This window comes from Calliphora vicina, chromosome 4 (assembly GCF_958450345.1).
Source record: "Calliphora vicina chromosome 4, idCalVici1.1, whole genome shotgun sequence".
NCBI classification, from domain to species: Eukaryota; Metazoa; Arthropoda; class Insecta; order Diptera; family Calliphoridae; genus Calliphora; species Calliphora vicina.
Genome location: NC_088783.1, coordinates 58,411,091 through 58,432,111, shown reverse-complemented (window position 1 = coordinate 58,432,111; position 21,021 = coordinate 58,411,091).

The window sequence follows — 21,021 nt, the reverse complement described above, 5'->3', positions numbered from 1 at the left end:
TTATACTTGCGTATGATTGATACAATTTTGAATTTTAGAAAATTAATATCAATCATACGCACAGTAGGAAATCAAACAATATTTACAGATTTTATGTGCCCTAACCTAACATTTTCTAAGTATTTTGCTTGCAACAGTTTAAAACTTTTTTAAATATTTTAATTTGTAAATACCTAACTTCAAATGAAATATGGCATTCCCTTTATTTCTCTGTTGAAAAACATTTTTTTATGTAAAAAACATAAAATTTTCCATAAATTATGACCGTGTACCATTTATTAAGCAGAGCTCCTTTTTAATTAAAATATGAGCGACAATATTACTTATGAGCGATAATATTGAGCACTTTATCAAATTAATATTAATCATACTTACTGTAGGAAATCAAACATTATTTGCAGAGATTATGTACCGTAACCTAACATTTTCTAAGTATTTTGCTTGCAATTGTTTAATACCTTTTTGAAATATTTTAATTTGTAAATACCTATCTTCAAAAGAAATATAACATTCCTTTAAAATTCTTAATATTACTCCCGTTTCAAGACACTCAAGCCTTAAAAATATAATCAAATGCTACGTACAAATAAAATACTTGAAATATTTTCCTTAAAAATGTATTAAACACTTGACAATAAAGGTCATTTTAAGCCCTTTTTTCTCATACAAATTACTTACATACATAAATAAGGAATAGACAACAAATTTCCTAGAAAGGCTTATCCTTTCTAGGAAATTCTGCACACACTAGACTCTAAGAAGAAACAAAATATTTGATATTCAAAGTGTTAAGTTGCTCAGAAATGAAAAAAAGACAAAGATTTTTGTTTAAAAAAAAATAAAAGGAAACTTAAGCAGACTTTTTATCAAACAACACTTACTTACACTGGCACTTACTCATTTTCAAATATTTTTGAATTTGGTTTTTTGTTTACATTTGCTTCTTCCTATTGGTTTAGCTGACGGCTAGACAAATTTTATTTTATGTAGGAAAATATATACTTATTATTTAGTGTATGTCTGTATATTAAAACTAAGAGTGAAAAACAAATTATTATTTTCCTTGTTTTACACACAGAGAAGGCGGAAAGAAAAACTTTTAAATAAATTTTATGTCTTCCAAAAAACAAACTAAATTAAAGGAGTAGGGATGTGGAATAAAAGTTTTAAGGAAAGTGTTGTCTAGTTCAAGGTTTCATATATTACGAAATTTCTTTATACTAAATAATGCTTTAAATTTCTTGGGTTTTGATGTATAAATTCAAAATATTTTAAAAACTTTAAAACCAGTACCTTGATCAGTCAGCCTTTTAAACATTTTATAAACATGATTTCCCCAAAATGTCTCATAAAAACCTAAAAAAAAATGGTTGGTCCCACTGTAGTCTATGCAATGCCACCATTTGTTATGCCGTTAACTTGTACTCCCCCCTATTTACTGTTGTTAATGTTCTCACATACATTATTTTAAACATTGGCAGCACTGCTATTCTACACTCATAAGTCAACTCTACTAATGTTGCTGCTGTTATTGCTGTTGTTGTTCATGTTGTTGCCATTACTGTTGTTAATGTACTCATATTTTATTTGTTTTATGTAGATTTTGTTGTTATTGTTTTTCTCTACTTTTTGTCTTGTTCTCTGTTTACATCAAAGGACTCAGTAAACAGTAAGAGCAACAACAACAAACATTCATAAACACATAGTTGTATTTCAAACCATTTTTGTTTTTTTGGAATATTATAAAGGGTCTTTCATTAAGCGCTTTCTATTTTAAAATTTAAATAAAACATAGTATGTGTGTGATATCATCGACATTTCTTATTCGTGTGGAATATAACATCGTGGAAATGTAAATCACTACTCTGGCGCATAAATCTGGCTGAATCTGACCGATGGCATGTGTTATGTTGGCTTTGAGGGACGCTATGGTTTGTGGTTTATTCGCATAGAACTACGAGTTAAGAAAGCACCACAAGAAAAAGTCTAACGGGGTCAAATCGCGCGATGCCCTCAATTGCTCAAGCAGAATGTCAAAGGCATGAGCTCTGTGGCACGTATCGCCAACCTGTTGAAACTACATCATCCAATTCTAACCAAAAGAAGTTGGTAATCATCGACATATAACACTCATCGTTAGCAATAATGGCATGATAACGTTATTTTGAAAGAAATATAGACCGAAGCATCGACGAATCCACAGCAAACAGTGGCTTTTTCGGGATTCATTGGACGCTCTTGGATCTCATGTTCATGTTAAGGCAGCCAATCATCAAGCAGACTACTTGAGTCCATTCAAAACTGATCCCTTTGTGATACCCTAGAAGTAAACAGCAGAATATTTTTAATACGACAGTAGTTTCCGAGGTAAACCAACCAGATTCTCTGATGAAGGAGTGGATGTATCTTAGATTCATCTAAACATAATAGGAAAGGGGTTCCGAAGATACGTTCCCTCAAGTTAGTCAGAGCCGGGCAGCTTACTTAGGTCCATTCAAAACTGATCCCATTGTGATACCCAAGTAGTGAACAGCAAAATATTTATAATACGTCCGTTGTTTCCAAGGCTAACCATCAGGATTATGTGATGAAAAAGTGGATGCGTCTTAGATTTATTCTTAATAGCTTATCCAAGCATGATAAGAATGGAATACAGAGGATACGTTCCCTCATTGGCAGAATAGGTGGATCACAGTCTTAGCCTCTTCATCGTTTTGACAGCTTATAAAGTAAACGTAGTAACGAAGGCCCAGTCTTCTAGCATGTGTCCCAATTATACAGTGTCCTGCCGTAAGCCCAAAATCTACACCAAACAGTGACTTTTCCTCTCGGATCTCATGTTCATGTTAGGTTAGGTTCCATAGGCAGCCACTCGTCAAGCTGCTCACTTACGCACATTCAAAACTGATCCCATTGTGATACCCAAGATGTAAACCAACGTTGATCCGTTGGTTTACTTTGGAAACAACGGATGTATTATAAATATTATCTGATGAAGGAATGAATGCGTGTTAGATCCATCCTTGATAAGTCATATAAACATGAGAGTAAGTGGGTTCCAAGGAAACGTTTCCTCAAGTTTGGCATTTGCAAAATAGGTGGGACACAGTCTCATCCTCTTCTTCGTTGTAGATCTCTCCTGCCAAGTCGATCTCGCGATAGCACAGGTGGGTTCATTAGTCCACCTGTTCTGTGCAGTCTCATATAGTCTCTGCTGTGGAAACATCTTACATTTAACAAGGGAGATACCAGAAAAGGGATCGATCGCCTCCTCATCCATCATCTCACCCCTTTTGGCCAATTCATCTGCTATACAATTCCCCTGATTTCCATCGTGTCCAGGGACCCATATAAGCGTAATCCAAGAGTGTCTTGCTATCTCGTTTAGGGATACCCGGCATTCCTCTGTTAACCTAGATGTCGTGAAGACATCCGCTATTCCGTTAACGGCAGTCTTGCTATCAGTAAATATACATACATCTCCAGATACCTGATAATACCTCAGCCAATTTTATGCATATTTTATAGCAGTAATTTCCGCCTACAGAGCAGTGCAAAAATTAGTTAACCTGAAGTACGATTTTGTCCAAAAATTCTCAATAAAGAAACCTCCACCAACCGTTATTACCCCTTTTAGAGCCGTTAGTATATATCCTAATGACATCGTCAGGAGGGTAGAGTCCGCGCAGCCATATATTCCTGTTCGGGATTACAATATGGAAATGCATGTCTAAAAATGGTTTTGCGTTGCAGTAATCGACATTCCTATGGATGTACCCATAGTAATTCAGTATCTTAGAGTGCCCAAAGTCCTTACCAAACAACGAGCAGCCAGCATTCGGTCTCACAGCAGAATTGAAAGCCATTTGTATCACCATCCAATCAACTGGTAACCAGTTTAAAATAGTAAAAAAGCTTTAGAGGAGGTAGACCTTATAGCGCCTGTAATCAGTATCGCAATAGTCCTTAGAACTCGTTCACCAGCCTTCTGGGAGTAGCATTCTCCGAGGCATGACAACACACTAGCACTGCATAAAACAAAATGGGTTTAGGAACTGCTTAGAAGATCCAATTGATAACCTTCGGCTTACTCTTGCAGTGGTAGATGGCCACATAGGCCTTGTTAATCATGTTCTGAATGTTCAGGTTCCAGGATAATCCTTTATCTAGAATGATGACAAGGTACTTTGCATTATCTCTGATCTCAAAACTGATTCCATTCAGTGTAGGTAGTCTAAAGTCATCGATCTCGTACCTCCTAGTGAAGAGAACTAGCTCCACCTAGTGGGGGTTCACACTAAGTCCACTCGAAACACCTTTGAGATACTAATGTCACCTATCTCATATGTCTCTATAACCGAGTATCTTTTCGACTATCCGGCGTATACATAGATCAATCCCAAGTTCATCAATCGAAGATTGGATAGCATCGGGCCTGACGTCATTAAAATATCCTTCTATATCGAGGAAGGCAACAAGTGAATACTCCTTATTTGTTATAGCGACTCTTCAGAGGAGCCAACTAACGAATGTAAAGCTGTTTCCACCGATCTAACCTTGGTGTAGACAGGTTAGGATTTAGAGATGAGTTCCGTCGGAATAGTCCTTCTCAAGTGTATGTCAATCACCCTTTCTAGGTGTTTCAGCAGAAAAGATGCAAGACTAATCGGTCTATAATCCTTTGGTTTAGTGTGAGTCCCCTTAGCTCCTTTCGGAGTGAAGACGACTCTACACCTCTTCCACCGTAGAGGAATATAGATCCATCTGGTACACGCTAGGTATATATTGATGAGCCATGGCAAGGGGATTTAAATGGGTCAAAGCTTTTGATTGCCCAATGGATTCTTTCCCTATACACCGGATCAGAGATAATACACGGAGCAACAGATTCAATAGCCTTATTCACAGTCTCATCACTTACTGGGAGGTAGTGTCTCCTTACTTGGTGTTCATGATGATTCATCCAGAAATGGGGCTCAACGTCAAATAGGCGAAGCGCGTGTTATTGTACGCGATATTCGTTAATGGTGAATTGCCTAAATAAACTGAAAAAATGACAGCCAATTCGACAGATGCAGCTATCAACTGACAAAGTTAGGAAGGCCCTACTGGAATACCCTTTATATGTAAGTGTATGTGAATATCCCAGCAGTGCTGTGACTAGTTATTTTAACAAATATGTACGTGTCCTATGCCGAACTCAATTGATATTACTTAAATTTCAAAGAGGAAAAATGACACTCAGTAACAATTGACTCTTCAATAGACTACTTCTGTTGAGTAAAATAGTTACTTTCCAGGATGCAGTACAGATGTTTAAAGTGACTACACCTTAGATTACTTAGAGATACTAATGTGACAATTGCCATCGTACTTCACCTGGGATGTATAAAGTATCCAACTGACATATATCTACATTACAAAGAGCACATTAGTGTATTACAAAGAGCACTTGTCTCCTTTTGTTGTCAACACAGAACTGCTGGGCTGCCAGCGAAAGGGTGTGCGTGCATAAAGAGTACTATTTACAAGTGTGTGCGTTTATTTTTTTAAGTGTTTAAAGAAAAATTACAATACTGTGCTGATAAGTTAAGCAACATTAAAAATGAAAAATATTTAAGTGCATTTTAAGTGGTAAAAGGAGCTGAAAGAAGCAGACTAAGAACTATACAAGTTTAAGTTTATTTTTTTTATTATTATTTATTTTACATAAATCCTATACTTACTTACTCCTTCACCAAACAAACGACAACAAGTTCTGTGTATTAACTCATTTCGAAAAATTAACGAAACTTCTAAAGGTTATGTGAGTAATGTTTGTTATACATATTTAAAATATTAAAGCAATTTGTTTTATATTCCTTTTATGGAAAATGGAAAATTGTTGTTACTTAATTTTTAAACAATAACAGTCACTAACTGCCACAAATTAAAAACAACAGCAATAAGAAAAACAATGCTGAGAAAAACATTTTCACAGACTTTACATTTGATGAAATTAAGAAACTTTTTTTTGAACTTGGTTTGAACTTTAATAAAATAATGAAAAGTTTTGGAAATTTGGCAAATATAAAACAAATTTGTGATAAAAAAAACTTGTAAGGAATTTAAAAATATTGAAATAATTTACAAAATTTAATGGGAAAACAAATCAAAAAGTTGAAACTGTGAGTGTCTAACTTCAGAAGTATCATTAATACTGATGTCCCAACTCCAATAACTTTGAAATGACATGTTATTATGTATTTTGTAATTAGAAATAGATAAGCAATGACGGCTTGATATCAAAGTTGACCCAAAAAGAACGCAAGATTTGAATTGAATAGAAAATATAGAAAAGTGTATTAATTTGAGCCTTAGTTTAATAAAATTGGATAAGCAGATAATATGTAAAAAACGAGAGTATAAAACTTCATCAAAATCGGAGATGGTGATTTTCAGTACCTTGTCGAAATTGAATTAGAAAGTTGAAAGAATCGGGTTATGTATTGAATAAATAGCACATAGGACAAATAGTTTTTAGGGATTTGTTGTCACATACGCTCTCATTTGTCAAAAATTTCCAAAACCATGTTGAGTAAATTGGCACAGGGTTGAGAACTTGTTGGTATAGACATTTGACTTCCAATAACCTAATAAAAAGAAATCCAATGGTGTTAAATCACACATGTCGTCTACATCAATATCATCCAATTTGCTATCATGTCACGATATCGAGTACCAGTAACAGTTACAGGGAGAGGCTAACAACCCCGAAAATTATCGCCCAATAGCAATTTGTTCTGCACTTTCCAAAGTTATGGAGAGTATGGTTAACTACCATCTTGTGTAATATTTAGAGTCCAACAATTTACTCAGCGACCGGCAGTATGGCTTTCGTAGAGGACGCTCTACGGGAGACTTGCTAGGCTTCCTATCGGAAAAATGGTGTCGTTCCATACACCGTTTTGGCGAAAGTAAAGTGGTGGCTCTAGATATTTCTAAAGCGTTTGATAGAGTATGGCATGGTGCGCTTTTAGCAAAACTTATTGCTTTTGGTGTTGGTAATAACTTCTGTCGATTTATATCGAGCTTTCTCAGAGATCGCACTATACGAGTTGTTATAGATGGAATTTCATCAAACGAGTTCAAGATCAATTCAGGGGTTCCGCAAGGCTCCGTCCTTTCTCCTACTCTATTTCTTATCTTTATAAACGACCTTCTACGTCAAACATCCAACCCTATCTACTATTTTGCAGATGACAGCAACATTTGCAATTCATATGCATTCAATTATAGACCAAGCCTGTCGGAGATTGGGGCAATGAGGCAAAATATGAATGATACGCTCAACCAAGATCTTGTGACAATCTCTAAATGGGGTTGTGCGAATAGAGTCGATTTTAATGCGCACAAGACTCAATGTTGTATGTTAACCCACAAACGCACAACAGATCATGTTGCTCCATCTGTTTTTATGGGTAGTGTAAATATTAAGGAATCAGAAGCGCTTGATGTTCTAGGCATGTGTATTCAGTGCGATGTCCGCTGGACAAAACATATTTTTCGAGTGTCGAAAGAAGCATTCAAGTGCCTTGGTTTTCTAAAACGGTGTAAGAAATACTTCACTCCATCTGATCTCCTTACTATTTACACCACTTATATCCGACCTAAAATGAAATACAACTCTCATGTGTGGGCCGGTGCTTTGAAGTCTATTTTGGAGTTACTCGACCGCGTACAGGAGAGGGCGAAGATGCTTATCGGTGACTCACTGGAACATCGTCGCAATGTGGGTTGTGTTTCACTGTTCTACCGATACTACAATGGTATGTGCTCTGCTGAAATTAGGGAACTTGTTCCCGAAACCCGTAGATTTTTACGCAACACACGCTCTTCGGCAACGGCACATCAATTCGTTGTCGACTGGACAGTAGATCGCACAACATATTACAGGGAAAATTCGTTCTTTAGCCGTACTGTCCGTATGTGGAATAAGCTTCCTCCTGAAGTATTTCCTGTCACTTTCAATATAGGAAAATTCAAATCAAATGTCCACAAACACTACTCCCTCTATCCTCCCTCCCATAACCTATTTTCCTAGTTCCAACAATGCATTGCATGAGTAGGGGTCATCCCCTGAGTGCTGGTCCAAGAAAAAAAAAAAAACATGAGCCGGCAATTTTGACGATTAACAAAGCCATGAACTTGAATATGTACTTCATCGCTTATGAAGATGTTGCAGGAAAAATCATCCAATCCAATTAATTAGAAGAACACTATTAGCTGAGGCTGGTTATTAAGCTTCAGTTCTTATGTAAATTGAAATTTGTAGGAATATAGAGAGAGCTTCTAGAAATTTGCAATTTTTGTCCATGACGTCGAATTGATGTTCCTAGACTTTTACTCACTTGCCGCTTGTTTTTTCACCACTAGTATATTTAGCATCACCATTTGATCCAATTTCTGTGAATCATTCCATTACCCTCTTCACAGTTGACGAAATAAACATATGGACGATGTGGATTAGAGCTTAGAGCTGGTTTTGCCAAAAAATTTTAAATAACATTATTACTTCGTTTATTTTCGCGGCACCACAATTATTCGCTGATTTATAGTGAGTGGATTCTCCTACATCAAGATGACCACCATTTGGGCCGTCATGAAACTCTGTTATTATTTGATTTGTTTCTGCGATGGAGGTAGTGCTTCCCAACAATTTCATTTATCGGCTTTTTGGCCTCTGCCTTTTTTCAAGTACGGAATATGCAACTGTAGACTATACCCCAGGGTACAATATGATTTCAACAGTGGACTTTTATTAGTCTTTAATGGAATCTGTATGCGTAGTCGAACATCAAAATGTTATTGGGTTTTGTACAATCTCTATACTCTTAGATGCAACGATTTTTTGAGAGAGCATCCACATTGCCATGATTCCCATATATACCGTCTTTCTTCTTCCTTTGCTCCTTATCTGACGCCTGCATAATTGCAGTTTTTAAGTCGTCCACTATAGTTCTGTTCCTTTTAGTATTCAGCTGGATGAGTCAGCAGTTGACGTTTAATTTCCGTCTTGTAGCTTCTTATTGGCTAAGTTCCTTTTATGGTTTCAGCAGCATACTTATGTTGCAGAGCAACTATTAATGTCATCATATTGTTCAGTATTTAAGATATTCTCTCTTTAAGACCATTATCAACTCTTTAACTTTTTCTTCGTTGTTCCCATGCTGTGATTAGAGCAACTGTATCAAACAGAAACTTAAATAGAACTGGAACTGATGTGATGCCATCAAAACTAGGAGCGTTTGTTTATCGAGATGTTCGGGAACAATTCGTAGTGATCTCTTTAAGAATGGAATATTATTGTTGCCATTGTAAGCTATAACTTTTTCCAATCTTACTGGCAACATATGGATTCCGAGCCAAAAGAAATGCTCCTCTTTTGAGGCCAAAAACGAATCAAGCCTATTTCGAAAACTCTGTTCTGAAGTTAAGCGTATCTCAGAGAGAGCGTGAGAGTTGTGCATCGATCGAAACAAATAGTAGTCGGACGGGGCAGGGTCTGGACTTACCAACCACTTCTTTCTAAATAGTTTTTAACAGGTATTACTTCAAGTGACCTAGCGTTGTCATGATTGAATATTACGGTTTCATGTCTGGGCGTTTTTTGGCCTATTCTCGCTTCATTCAAGTTCGTTACAAGTTCGCTGTGATGATCTGCCCACGCTCATGTAGATAGGACTCTTTAAATTCTATCAAATACAGAGAATTTCCGCGCTTTGCTTTGCCGGGATTCACATACGATCCCTTATGCTTCGGGTGTTTGTAATGGATCCATTTTTCATCGCATGTAATGATTCGGTGCAAAAATTATTTTCTGTTAAGTTTTCCCTAATTAATTTGCCACGTAAAAAACATAAGGTAGACATGTTATATATCAATGGATAGAAGATTTTGTCTACTTTTCAATAATGTATATAACTTTTGACAATTAAAAAATTCATGGAATACTTTTTTGAAAAATATGACAAAAAATGCTTTTTATGGAGTTTTTGCATAGATACAAATTTTTTAAATTATAATAACATTTTTATTTATGAATATTTTTTAATGAAATTTTACACTTCTATAGATTTTTTTATTGAAAATGGAAAAATGAAAACAAATTTTGAAATTTGTAATCACGAATACCGCAATTCCCAAAAAAGTATTGAAAAATTCAAAAAATGGGATATTTTTGTTTTTTGGCTATAATATCCATACCAGGGGCGAGGTTATTGGAACCCTTTACAAAATAATTAAGAACATATTGGACCATCTAAAATGGGTTACTATATTTTGATATCGACTATGCGATTTGAGAATTTTTGCCATAAATTTGAATTTTACATAAAAAAATAGGCGTTTTTTGAATGGACTTGGTCCCCATGGGTATCAAAAGTTATAATTTTTTTTCATTTAAAATATTTGACGTTAATTTAGCTTTTCAAAAAGTATAAATTCATTATACATCCTCTTAGAAATTTTTTAGATAACTGAAAAAGAATAAAAGTACTTTTTTCTCAAAAAAATAGCGAAAAATCGCCTTTTTTAATTCAAATGCATGTAACTTTGGACTCAGTCATGGTTTTTAAACAATTCTTCCTTTATTTGATATATACATCTGTTGTTAATCCTATAAAAGAAAAATGGAGAAAATCGGTAAATATTTGGAACCGCGGTCATCAAAAAACTGGAGTAGGATGGGTAAAAATGTTGAAAATTTAATTTTAAAAAGCGGATATCTCCTAAGCTATAAGAGATAATTAATAGCTACGACAAGGTTTTATGTAGTGCTCAATGAGAAGATTCTATATATGTAATTTTTTTGAAGAAATAGTATCATTTTTAAAATTCTGTCCTACTTTGGGGACCCTTGGCCCAGCTCCTGGTGGGCTCATGAGGCCCAGATTCAAAACTTGAACTCCACAACACTTCCCCTTTGAGCATGTGAAATTTCATTCAAATCGAAGTAAGGGTTTAGAAGTTACAGATTTATTTCCCCCTTTTTTTTCTCATACCACTATGCGTCATTCAAAGTCTCTCGACTTCAATTCGTATGGCACCCAATTTCCCATTTTTAGGATTAATCCTGATGCTCCCAAACGCTGCTTGAGTAACTCCCAATGATTTTGCAAGCTCTTGTTGAGTTTGACAACAATCTTCATGGAGTAAAGCCTCCAAGCCTCTTGGTCTTCAAACTTTTTTGGCTGGCATGGGCGATTTTTGCCTTCCGTGTCAAAATCACCACTTATGAACCGCACAAATCATCTCTCGCACGTTGAAACCGATGGAACACATTCACCATAAACTTCAGCGGCACTTTTTTTCAAATTAAAGAAGTAAAGCAAAACTTCCCGCATATGACGCTTTGTTGGCACAAAATTTGGTATAATCGAAACAGAAAAAGTGAGAATAACTGACAGATATGTACCATTCAAAATGACATATAAGTTATTAAAAACACAAACCACATTCAAAAGATACGCCCTCTATTTGAAGTCATATATCCAATACGTTTTTTTCTCTGTGATAAAACAGATTATTTTCTTGAATTCAAGTAAAAGTTAACGGCTTTTTTTAAATTGATAAATCTTATTTCTTAACAAAATCTTCTAGCATAATTAAATTTGAGTCGAAATCTATGAGTTTTTATCATCAACCACAATCTAAAGATATAATTTTGTTATTTTGTTTGCGGTTTTTTTAAAAGTCCTAATTGATTTCCATTATCAATCTTGATAAATTAAAACAAACACTTTTTTATGCAGTACGAGTATCAATTAAATTACAATTTAAACTTTTTTTTAACTAACCAACAACTATTTAGTTATTTTGGTTACTTAGTTTAGGGTAGATTCTAAACAGTATAGAATATAATTAAAGGTAGACATAACTAATAATTTGTTAAGCAAAAATATTGAATATGTCAACAAATTTAATTAAATCCTATTTCTAAAACCCTTTAACTAATCTCGGCAGTGTTTTCATAATAAACTGTTCATATGTATAAATGTGTCTATCCCCAAACTGTCTGCGTATTTATTTTCTTTGAAACCACAAAATAAATTTTACTTACTGCTCACATATCCATCCACCTCATCTTTTCATTTACAATTTCTGTTTGCCACAATTTCAACTTCTGGCCTAAAATCTATGCAGATTAAATTTCCTGAATATTTAGTACAAAATAAGAATGCTATAAATAGTCATAGTAAATGTAGTCATAGCTTTTTTGTTTGTTGTGATGTAAAGGACATCCAAATCCATTTTACAGAAATTCTAAATAATGAATTTTATTCAATTCGCAGCTGTATGAGCTCTCTTTTCTGAACATCCTTCCTTCCCAGACTCTAACAAAAAAAAATACCACAAAATTTGTTGGATGTTTATGTTTAAATACAACCAAAAAATAAATTTATTTGGTTTCGAACCCCTTATATGGTGTGTGTGATTGTGTGTGGGACAAAGATACTTTTCATTTGTACTGGGGTTTTACACAAAAAAAAAATAAAATTTAACTTCATTAGATTCAAAATCACGTTGAAAATATGTGGTGAAATGTGAACTTATATTTGGTTTGATTATTTTAGACGGGTAGTGGTAGTGATGCTATTCATTTAAATGTAGAACAGTGGTCGGCATAAAGAGAACATAAATTGTAAATTTTATGCACTTTCTTTCTCTGTTTTAATCTGGCCACCTTTTGAATTCTGTTTCTTATTTTATAATTTTTATGAACTTCGTTGAAATGTTTATTGTTTGCACCCTGGTGTCTAGGAATGCCGACCAGTGATGTAGAGTTGGTGAAGCTGAGTATGTGGAATGCAGGATATATTTTGGATGTTAAGGGTCATATAAAATGCAGTGATTTACTTTTGTGATTTGTAATTAGGGTTAATTTGATTTAGTTGATGAATTTCTATAGAATAAAAAAATGTTCAAATAAGAACCGGTTCTTATAGAAAATGTTGAATTTAAAACCGCCTCTTTTAGAAAATATTGAACTAAGAACCGGTTTCTTATAGAAAATATTGAAATAAGAACCAGTATTTATAGAAAATATTGAAAATAGAACCAGTTCTTATAGAAAATATTGAAATCGGAACCGGTTCTTATAGCAAATATTGAAATATAAACCGGTTCTTTAAGAACATATTGAAATAGGAACCGGTTCTTATAGAAAATTTTGAAATTAGAACCGGTTCTTACAGAAAAAATTGAAATAAGAACCGGTTATTATAGAAAATATTGAAATAAGAACTGGTTCTTATAGAAAATATTGAAATAGGAACCGGTTCTTATAGAAAATATTGAAATAAGAACCGGTTCTTATAGAAAATATTGAAATAAGAACCGGTTCTTATAGAAAATATTGAAATAGGAACCGGTTCTTATAGAAAATATTGAAATAGGAACCGGTTCTTATAAAAAATATTGAAATAAGAGCCGGTTTTTATAGAAAATATTGAAATAAGAACCGGTTCTAATAGAAAATATTGAAATAGGAACCGGTTCTTATAAAAAATATTGAAATAAGAGCCGGTTTTTATAGAAAATATTGAAATAAGAACCGGTTCTAATAGAAAATATTGAAATATGAACCGGTCCTTATAGAAAATTTTTAAATAAGAGCCGGTTTTTATAGAAAATATTGAAATAAGAACCGGTTCTAATAGAAAATATTGAAATATGAACCGGTCCTTATAGAAAATTTTTAAATTAGAACCGGTTCTTACAGAAAATATTGAAATAAGAACCGGTTCTTTTAGAAAATATTGAAATATGAACCGGTTTTTATAGAAAATATTGCAATAAGAACCGGCTCTTATAGTAAATATTGAAATAAGAACCGGTTCTTATAGAAAATATTGAAATAGGAACCGGTTCTTATAAAAAATATTGAAATAAGAGCCGGTTTTTATAGAAAATATTGAAATAAGAACCGGTTCTAATAGAAAATATTGAAATATGAACCGGTCCTTATAGAAAATTTTTAAATTAGAACCGGTTCTTACAGAAAATATTGAAATAAGAACCGGTTCTTTTAGAAAATATTGAAATAAGAACCGGTTTTTATAGAAAATATTGCAATAAGAACCGGCTCTTATAGAAAATATTGAAATAAGAACCGGTTTTTATAGAAAATATTGCAATAAGAACCGGTTCTTATAGAAAATATTGAAATAAAAACCGGTTCTTATAGAAAATATTGAAATAAGAAACGGTTCTTACAGAAAATATTGAAATAAGAACCGGTTGTTATAGAAAATATTGAAATAAGAACCGGTTATTACAGAAAACATTGAAATAAGAACTGGTTCTTATAGAAAATATTGAAATATGAACCGGTTCTTATAGAAAATAATGAAATAGGAACCGTTCCTTACAGAAAATATTGAAATAAGAACAGGTTCTTATAGAAAATATTGCAAAAAGAGCCGGTTATTATAGAAAATATTGAAATAATAACTGGTTCTTATTTAAAAGATTGAAATAGGAACCGGTCCTTATAGAAAATATTGAAATAAGAACCGGTTTTTAAAGAAAATATTGAAATAAGAACCGGTTCTTATAGAAAATATTAAATTAAGAACCGGTTCTTATAGAAAATATTGAAATCGGAACCGGTTCTTATAGAAAATAATGAAATATAAACCGGTTCTTATTGAAAGTATGGAAATATAAACCGGTTCTTTAAGAACATATTGAAATAGGAACCGGTTCTTATAGAAAATTTTGAAATTAGAACCGGTTCTTACAGCAAATATTGAAATAAGAACCGGTTCTTATAGAAAATGTTGAAATAGGAACCGATCCTTATAGAAAACATTGAAATAAGAACCGTTTCTTATAGAAAATATTAAAATATGAACCATTCCTTATAGAACAGATTGAAATAAGAACCGGTTATTATAGAAAATAGGAAATAGGAACCGGTCCTTATAGAAAATATTGAAATAAAAACCGGTTCTTATAGAAAATATTGAAATAAGAACCGGTTTTTAAAGAAAATATTGAAATAAGAACCGGTTCTTATAGAAAATATTAAATTAAGAAGCGCTTCATATAGAAAATATGGAAATCGGAACCGGTTCTTATAGAAAATATTGAAATATAAACCGGTTCTTTAAGAACATATTGAAATAGGAACCGGTTCTTAAAGAAAATGTTTAAATTAGAACCGGTTCTTACAGAAAATATTGAAATAAGAACCGGTTCTTATAGAAAATGTTGAAATAGGAACCGATCCTTATAGAAAACATTGAAATAAGAACCGGTTCTTATAGAAAATATTGAAATAGGAACCGATCCTTACAGAAAAAATTGAAATAAGAACCGGTTATTATAGAAAATATTGAAATAAGAACTGGTTCTTATACAAAATATTGAAATAGGAACCGGTCCTTATAGAAAATATTGAAATAAGAACCGGTTCTTATAGAAAATATTGAAATAAGAACCGATTCTTATAGAAAATATTGAAATAAGAACCGGTTCTTATAGAAAATATTGAAATAGGAACCGGTCGTTATAGAAAATATTGAAATAAGAAACGGCTCTTAAAGAACATATTGAAATGAGAACCGGTTCTTACAGTAAACATTGAAATAAGAATTACCCCCTTATACTCAGAATGCCGTCTTATACTCAGACTACCGTCTTATACTCAGGCTACCGTCTTATACTCAGACTACCATCTTTAACTCAGACTACCGTCTTTAACTCAGACTACCGTCTTATACTCAGACTACAGTCTTATACTAAGACTACCGTCTTATACTCAGACTACCGTCTTATACTCAGACTACAGTCTTATACTCAGACTACCGTCTTATACTCGGACTACCATCTTTAACTCAGACTACCGTCTTATACTCAGACTACCGTCTTATACTCAGACTACCGTCTTATACTCAGACTACCGTCTTATACTACGACTACTGCCTTCTACTCTGACTACCGTCTTATACTAATATACTTATACTTTTCACAGCTTCGAATAAAAATCTGAGCCTGCAAACAGAATAGGCCTTTTAACATCGATATTCTTGTTCTCAGAAAAGAGCATAAAAACGAAAAAAGAAAAACGGCTTGTTATTCATGCTAGTTTTGAAACTTTTAAATGTATTATTTTTGCTCTAAAAAATTACTATTAATTTCCCTCCAACTCCACATATAACTCCTAACGCCTTTTGGGAATATTCAAAAAGCTGTTAATAAAATGAATACATAAATTAATATACTCATCTCTAGATTATTCCTAGTACCAAATCAATTTCCCTACAAACCATAAAAAATAAAACGAAAGAACCAACCTAAATAAGTTAAATATTCCACACATTCCCTAACAAACTAAAAAATTAAAAATCCTTTAACACTATAGATCCCTAAAGGTTTGTGTGTGGCTCTGCAGCAGCTCTATTGACTAAGCAAACACTAGAATACAACAGCAACAAGAATCCTTAACTATAAATCAGTTATTTCATTTCCAAACACAAGCTATAAAACTAAATAAAAACCTCAAATATAGAAAATAAAATACAGCTTAAAAGCAAAACTAGCATGCCACTTGGAGGGGCATGCTGGTGATTTTGTTCTTTTCTATTCAACTGTTTAGTTGAACAAGCTACGATTTGAACAGCAAAAAAAAACAACAACTACCAGCAATAGAGAATTTACATCGACACAACATCAACACAACGTCCCCATTATAATCATCATCAACATTCACATCATGGTCCAATGTTGGTCCTCCTGTACAGTAGCAGCAATAGCCAAACATTAACATTTAAAAACCGGCAACATCATGAATGTCTCCCTGCCTGCCGTGGTTTTTGTTATAAAATATAAACAAGTTTTTAGGTTTTTAGTTCTCTATTGCGATTTAACTTTTTAGTTTAATTTTTGCTTACTAAAAGGGAATCTTCGCCATCAGCATCCTCATAATCATCCTCCGTTTAGAAGTATAAAATATATAAGGCTGGTTTTGTTGTTCCATACTTCCTATTTGGTATGAGTAAAATACTTTTATGTTGCTGCTGTTGCAGCCTTCTATTGCTGCTTCTACTGTTTCTAAAAGGTTGTTTGATGTTTTGATTTTGATTTTCTTACTGAAATGTGTTCGATGTTGTTGCTGTTATTCTTGCTACAGATGATTTTTCTTTTGTTTTTTATTGTTGTTGCTCTTGTTTTGGGTCAAAAAAAGGGTTGCCATAGTCGTGCTCTTAATTAAATGTTATTTGTTAAATTAATGAATAACTTTCTTTGTAAGAGTGTGTGTTTATTTGTTAAACAGACAAATAAACAAACCGACAGAATAAGTGAGAATAAGTAATAGTGTTGTTTATTATGTTAAAATTAAAACGCCTAAAGTTGTATACTCACACTACTATCTTATTTATACTCAAGCTACCGTCAGACTATTGTCTTCTATTCAGACTACTTCTTCTAGTCAGACTACCGTCTTCCTCTTGTCAGGCTACAGTCCTCTGGTCAGACTACCGTCTTCATCGAATCAAACTACCGTTTTATCTAGTCAGACTACCGTCCTCTAGTCAGAATACCGTCTTCCTGTTGTCAGTTTACCGTCCTCCTCGAGTCAAACTACCGGCTTCTTCTAGTCAGACTTCCGTCTTCTTCCAATCAGACTACAGTCTTCTTCTAGTCAGACTACCGTCTTCCTCAAGCCAGAATTCTGTCTTCCTCTGTTCATACTACCGTCCTCTAGTCAGGCTACCGTATTCCTCTACTCAGATTGCCATCTTAGTCCAGTCAGACTTCCTCTAGTTAGACTATCGTCTTCCTCTAGTCAGACTACCGTCTTCCTCTAGTCAGATTACAGTCTTCCTCTTCCTTCACACTACCGTTTTTCTCCAGTCAGACTACCGTCTTTCTCTAGTCAGACTACCATCTTCCTCTAGTCAGACTACCGTCATCCTCTACTCAGACTGCCATCTTCCTCCAGTCTGACTTCCTCTAGTCTGACTACCATATACCTCTAGTCAGACTACCATCTTCCTCTAGTCAGACTACCTTGTTTCTCTAGTCAGACTACCATCTTCCTCTAGTCAGACTACCGTCATCCTCTACTCAGACTGCCATCTTCTTCCAGTCTGACTTCCTGTATTCAGACTACCGTATTCCTCTAGTCAGACTACAGTCTTCCTCAAGTCAGAATTCTGTCTTCCTCTAGTCAAACTACCGTCTTCCTCTAGTCATACTACTGTCCTCTAGTCAGAATACCGTCTTCCTGTTGTCAGTTTACCTTCCTCGTCGAGTCAAACTACCGGCTTCTTCTAGTCAGACTTCCGTCTTCTTCCAATCAGACTAGAGTCTTCTTCTAGTCAGACTACCGTCTTCCTCAAGCAATAATTCTGTCTTCCTCTAGTCAGACTACCGTCTTCCTCTGTTCATACTACCGTCCTCTAGTCAGGCTACCGTCATCCTCTACGCAGACTGCCATCTTCTTCCAGTCTGACTTCCTCTAGTCAGACTACCGTCTTTCTCCAGACAGACTACCGTCTTCCTCTAGTTAGACTACCGTCATCCTCTACTCAGACTGCCATCTTCCTCCAGTCTGACTTCCTCAAGTCAGAATTCCGTCTTCCTCTAGTCAGACTACCGTCTTTCTCTAGTCAGACTGCCATCTTCCTCCAGTCAGACTTCCTCAAGTCAGAATGCTGTCTTCCTCTAGTCAGCCTACCGTCTTCCTCTAGTCAGCCTACCGTCTTCCTCTAGTCAGATTACCGTCTTCCTCTAGTCAGACTACCGTCTTCCTCTAGTCAGACTACCGTCATCCTCTACTCAGACTGCCATCTTCTTCCAGTCTGACTTCCTCTACTCAGACTGCCATCTTCCTCCAGTCAGACTACCGTCTTCCTCAAGTCAGAATTCCGTCTTCCTCTAGTCAGCCTACCGTCTTCTTCTAGTCAGCCTACCTCCTCTAGTCAGACTACAGTCTTTCTCTAGTCAGACTACCACCTTCCTCTAGTAAGACTACCGTCTTGCTCTAGTCAGACTACCGTCTTGCTCTAGTAAGACTACCGTCATCCTCTAGTCAGACTACCGTCCTCTAGTCAGACTACCGTTTACTACTCAGTCTACCGTCTTCTTCTCAGACTACCATCTTGCTATAGTCAAACTACCATCTTCCTTTAATCAGACTACCATCTTCCTCTAGTAAGACTACCGTCTTGCTCTAGTAAGACTACCGTCTTGCTCTAGTCAGACTTGCTCTAGTAAGACTACCGTCTTGCTCTAGTAAGACTACCGTCTTGCTCTAGTCAGACTTGCTCTAGTAAGACTACCGTCTTGCTCTAGTAAGACTACCGTCTTGCTCTAGTAAGACTACCGTCATCCTCTAGTCAGACTACCATCCTCTAGTCAGACTACCGTCCTCTAGTCAGACTACCGTCCTCTAGTCAGACTACCGTCCTCTAGTCAGACTACAGTCTTGCTCTAGTAAGACTACCGTCATCCTCTAGTCAGACTACCGTCCTCTAGTCAGACTACCGTCTTCTTCATATCAGACTACCGTCTTCTAGTCAGACTACCGTCTTCTAGTCAGACTACCGTCTTCTAGTCAGACTACCGTCTTCTTCGCAGACTACCATCTTGCTCTAGTCAAACTACCATATTCCTTCAGTCAAACTACCACTTCCTCTAGTAAGACTACAATATTCCTCTAGTTAGACTACCGTCTTCCTCTAGTCAGAGTTCAATTCAGACTACCGTCTTCTAGTCAGACTACCGTTTTCAATTATTCCAGTGAATGAAACTGAAGTGCGAAGAGTCACTAATATTCCCCTGCTTGAAATGGAACTGGGAACTCAGGTAGTGTATAATTACCAAAGTTCGTTGACACTCTCTAGCACTAAAAGGACCAAGATTATCTTGAGTCTTGATATAATCTCGATTAGACTTTTTACTTGTCTAGATGAAGATGATGAAAAATCGGTACAACCCCTTCTATTTTACTGCCCGGGTAGACATTAGCGCAAACTAAGAATTATTGGTACTAGAGAATTCTATCATGATCTGGAGTGTCTCAAAGATGTGCTACTGAAGAATCTAAGCAAATGTACCGGAAGTAGCGTTTGATTCTCACTGGGACCACATGATTATCAAAGAATTTAAGAGGTATTTATATTTTTAAATTGGTATAAAAGCCCAGGAGATGTTTTTAAAAAGAATTTTTTGAAATTTGTGAAGTACTAACATTATTTCAGCTTCATTAGCATCACTCAACGCTTTGCATGAGGCAAATACAAAATGTGGCAGCTACAGTTTTACAAAGTCGTCTAATGTAAATTTTACACTTGATTAAATTTCAATTTTAATTCTGTTATTGAGCACACAGTTCCTCTGTGTTTTCGGGTGTGAGTAAGCTGTCTATCAAATAGTTTTCTGATCTCAAAAATAAATATGTATGTATATACAATGAATAAAGTGAATAAATTAATTTATTGTATATAAGTATAAAAATAAATTAATTTTAATCTCTCTATGTATATCAATGAAAGTCAATACATTTTTGGGTTATTAGAATCTTTAGTTTGAAAAGGATTGTGAGTGTAATTAATTTTGTAATGCGGTTCACAAAGTTTGTATTAGAAATGTATAAGAAATAAATTAAATATTTGCTGCAAATGATTAGAGTTACAAAGGAAGGTATGAGTTGTATGCGAAGGACCATTTAAATAAATACGTTAAGTATTTAATTTGTTTTATTAATTTTTAACTCAATAGATTTGGAATACTATAGCATAATTACTCGAGTATCGTTTAATTTAGAGTAAATGAAACAAATGAATTATAAATTTTGTTATTATTTTAGGGATCCGAAGGACCATAAAATCAATGGAATACTCAGACGAACGAATGAAGCGAACTTGCACACGTCTTGAGTTTATTATAAATATTTCGTGAACCTAGTGTAAATCTAGTCTTATTGATAAGAGAGTGACACGGTTATACGAAAAGCGTAAAAAGCGAAGA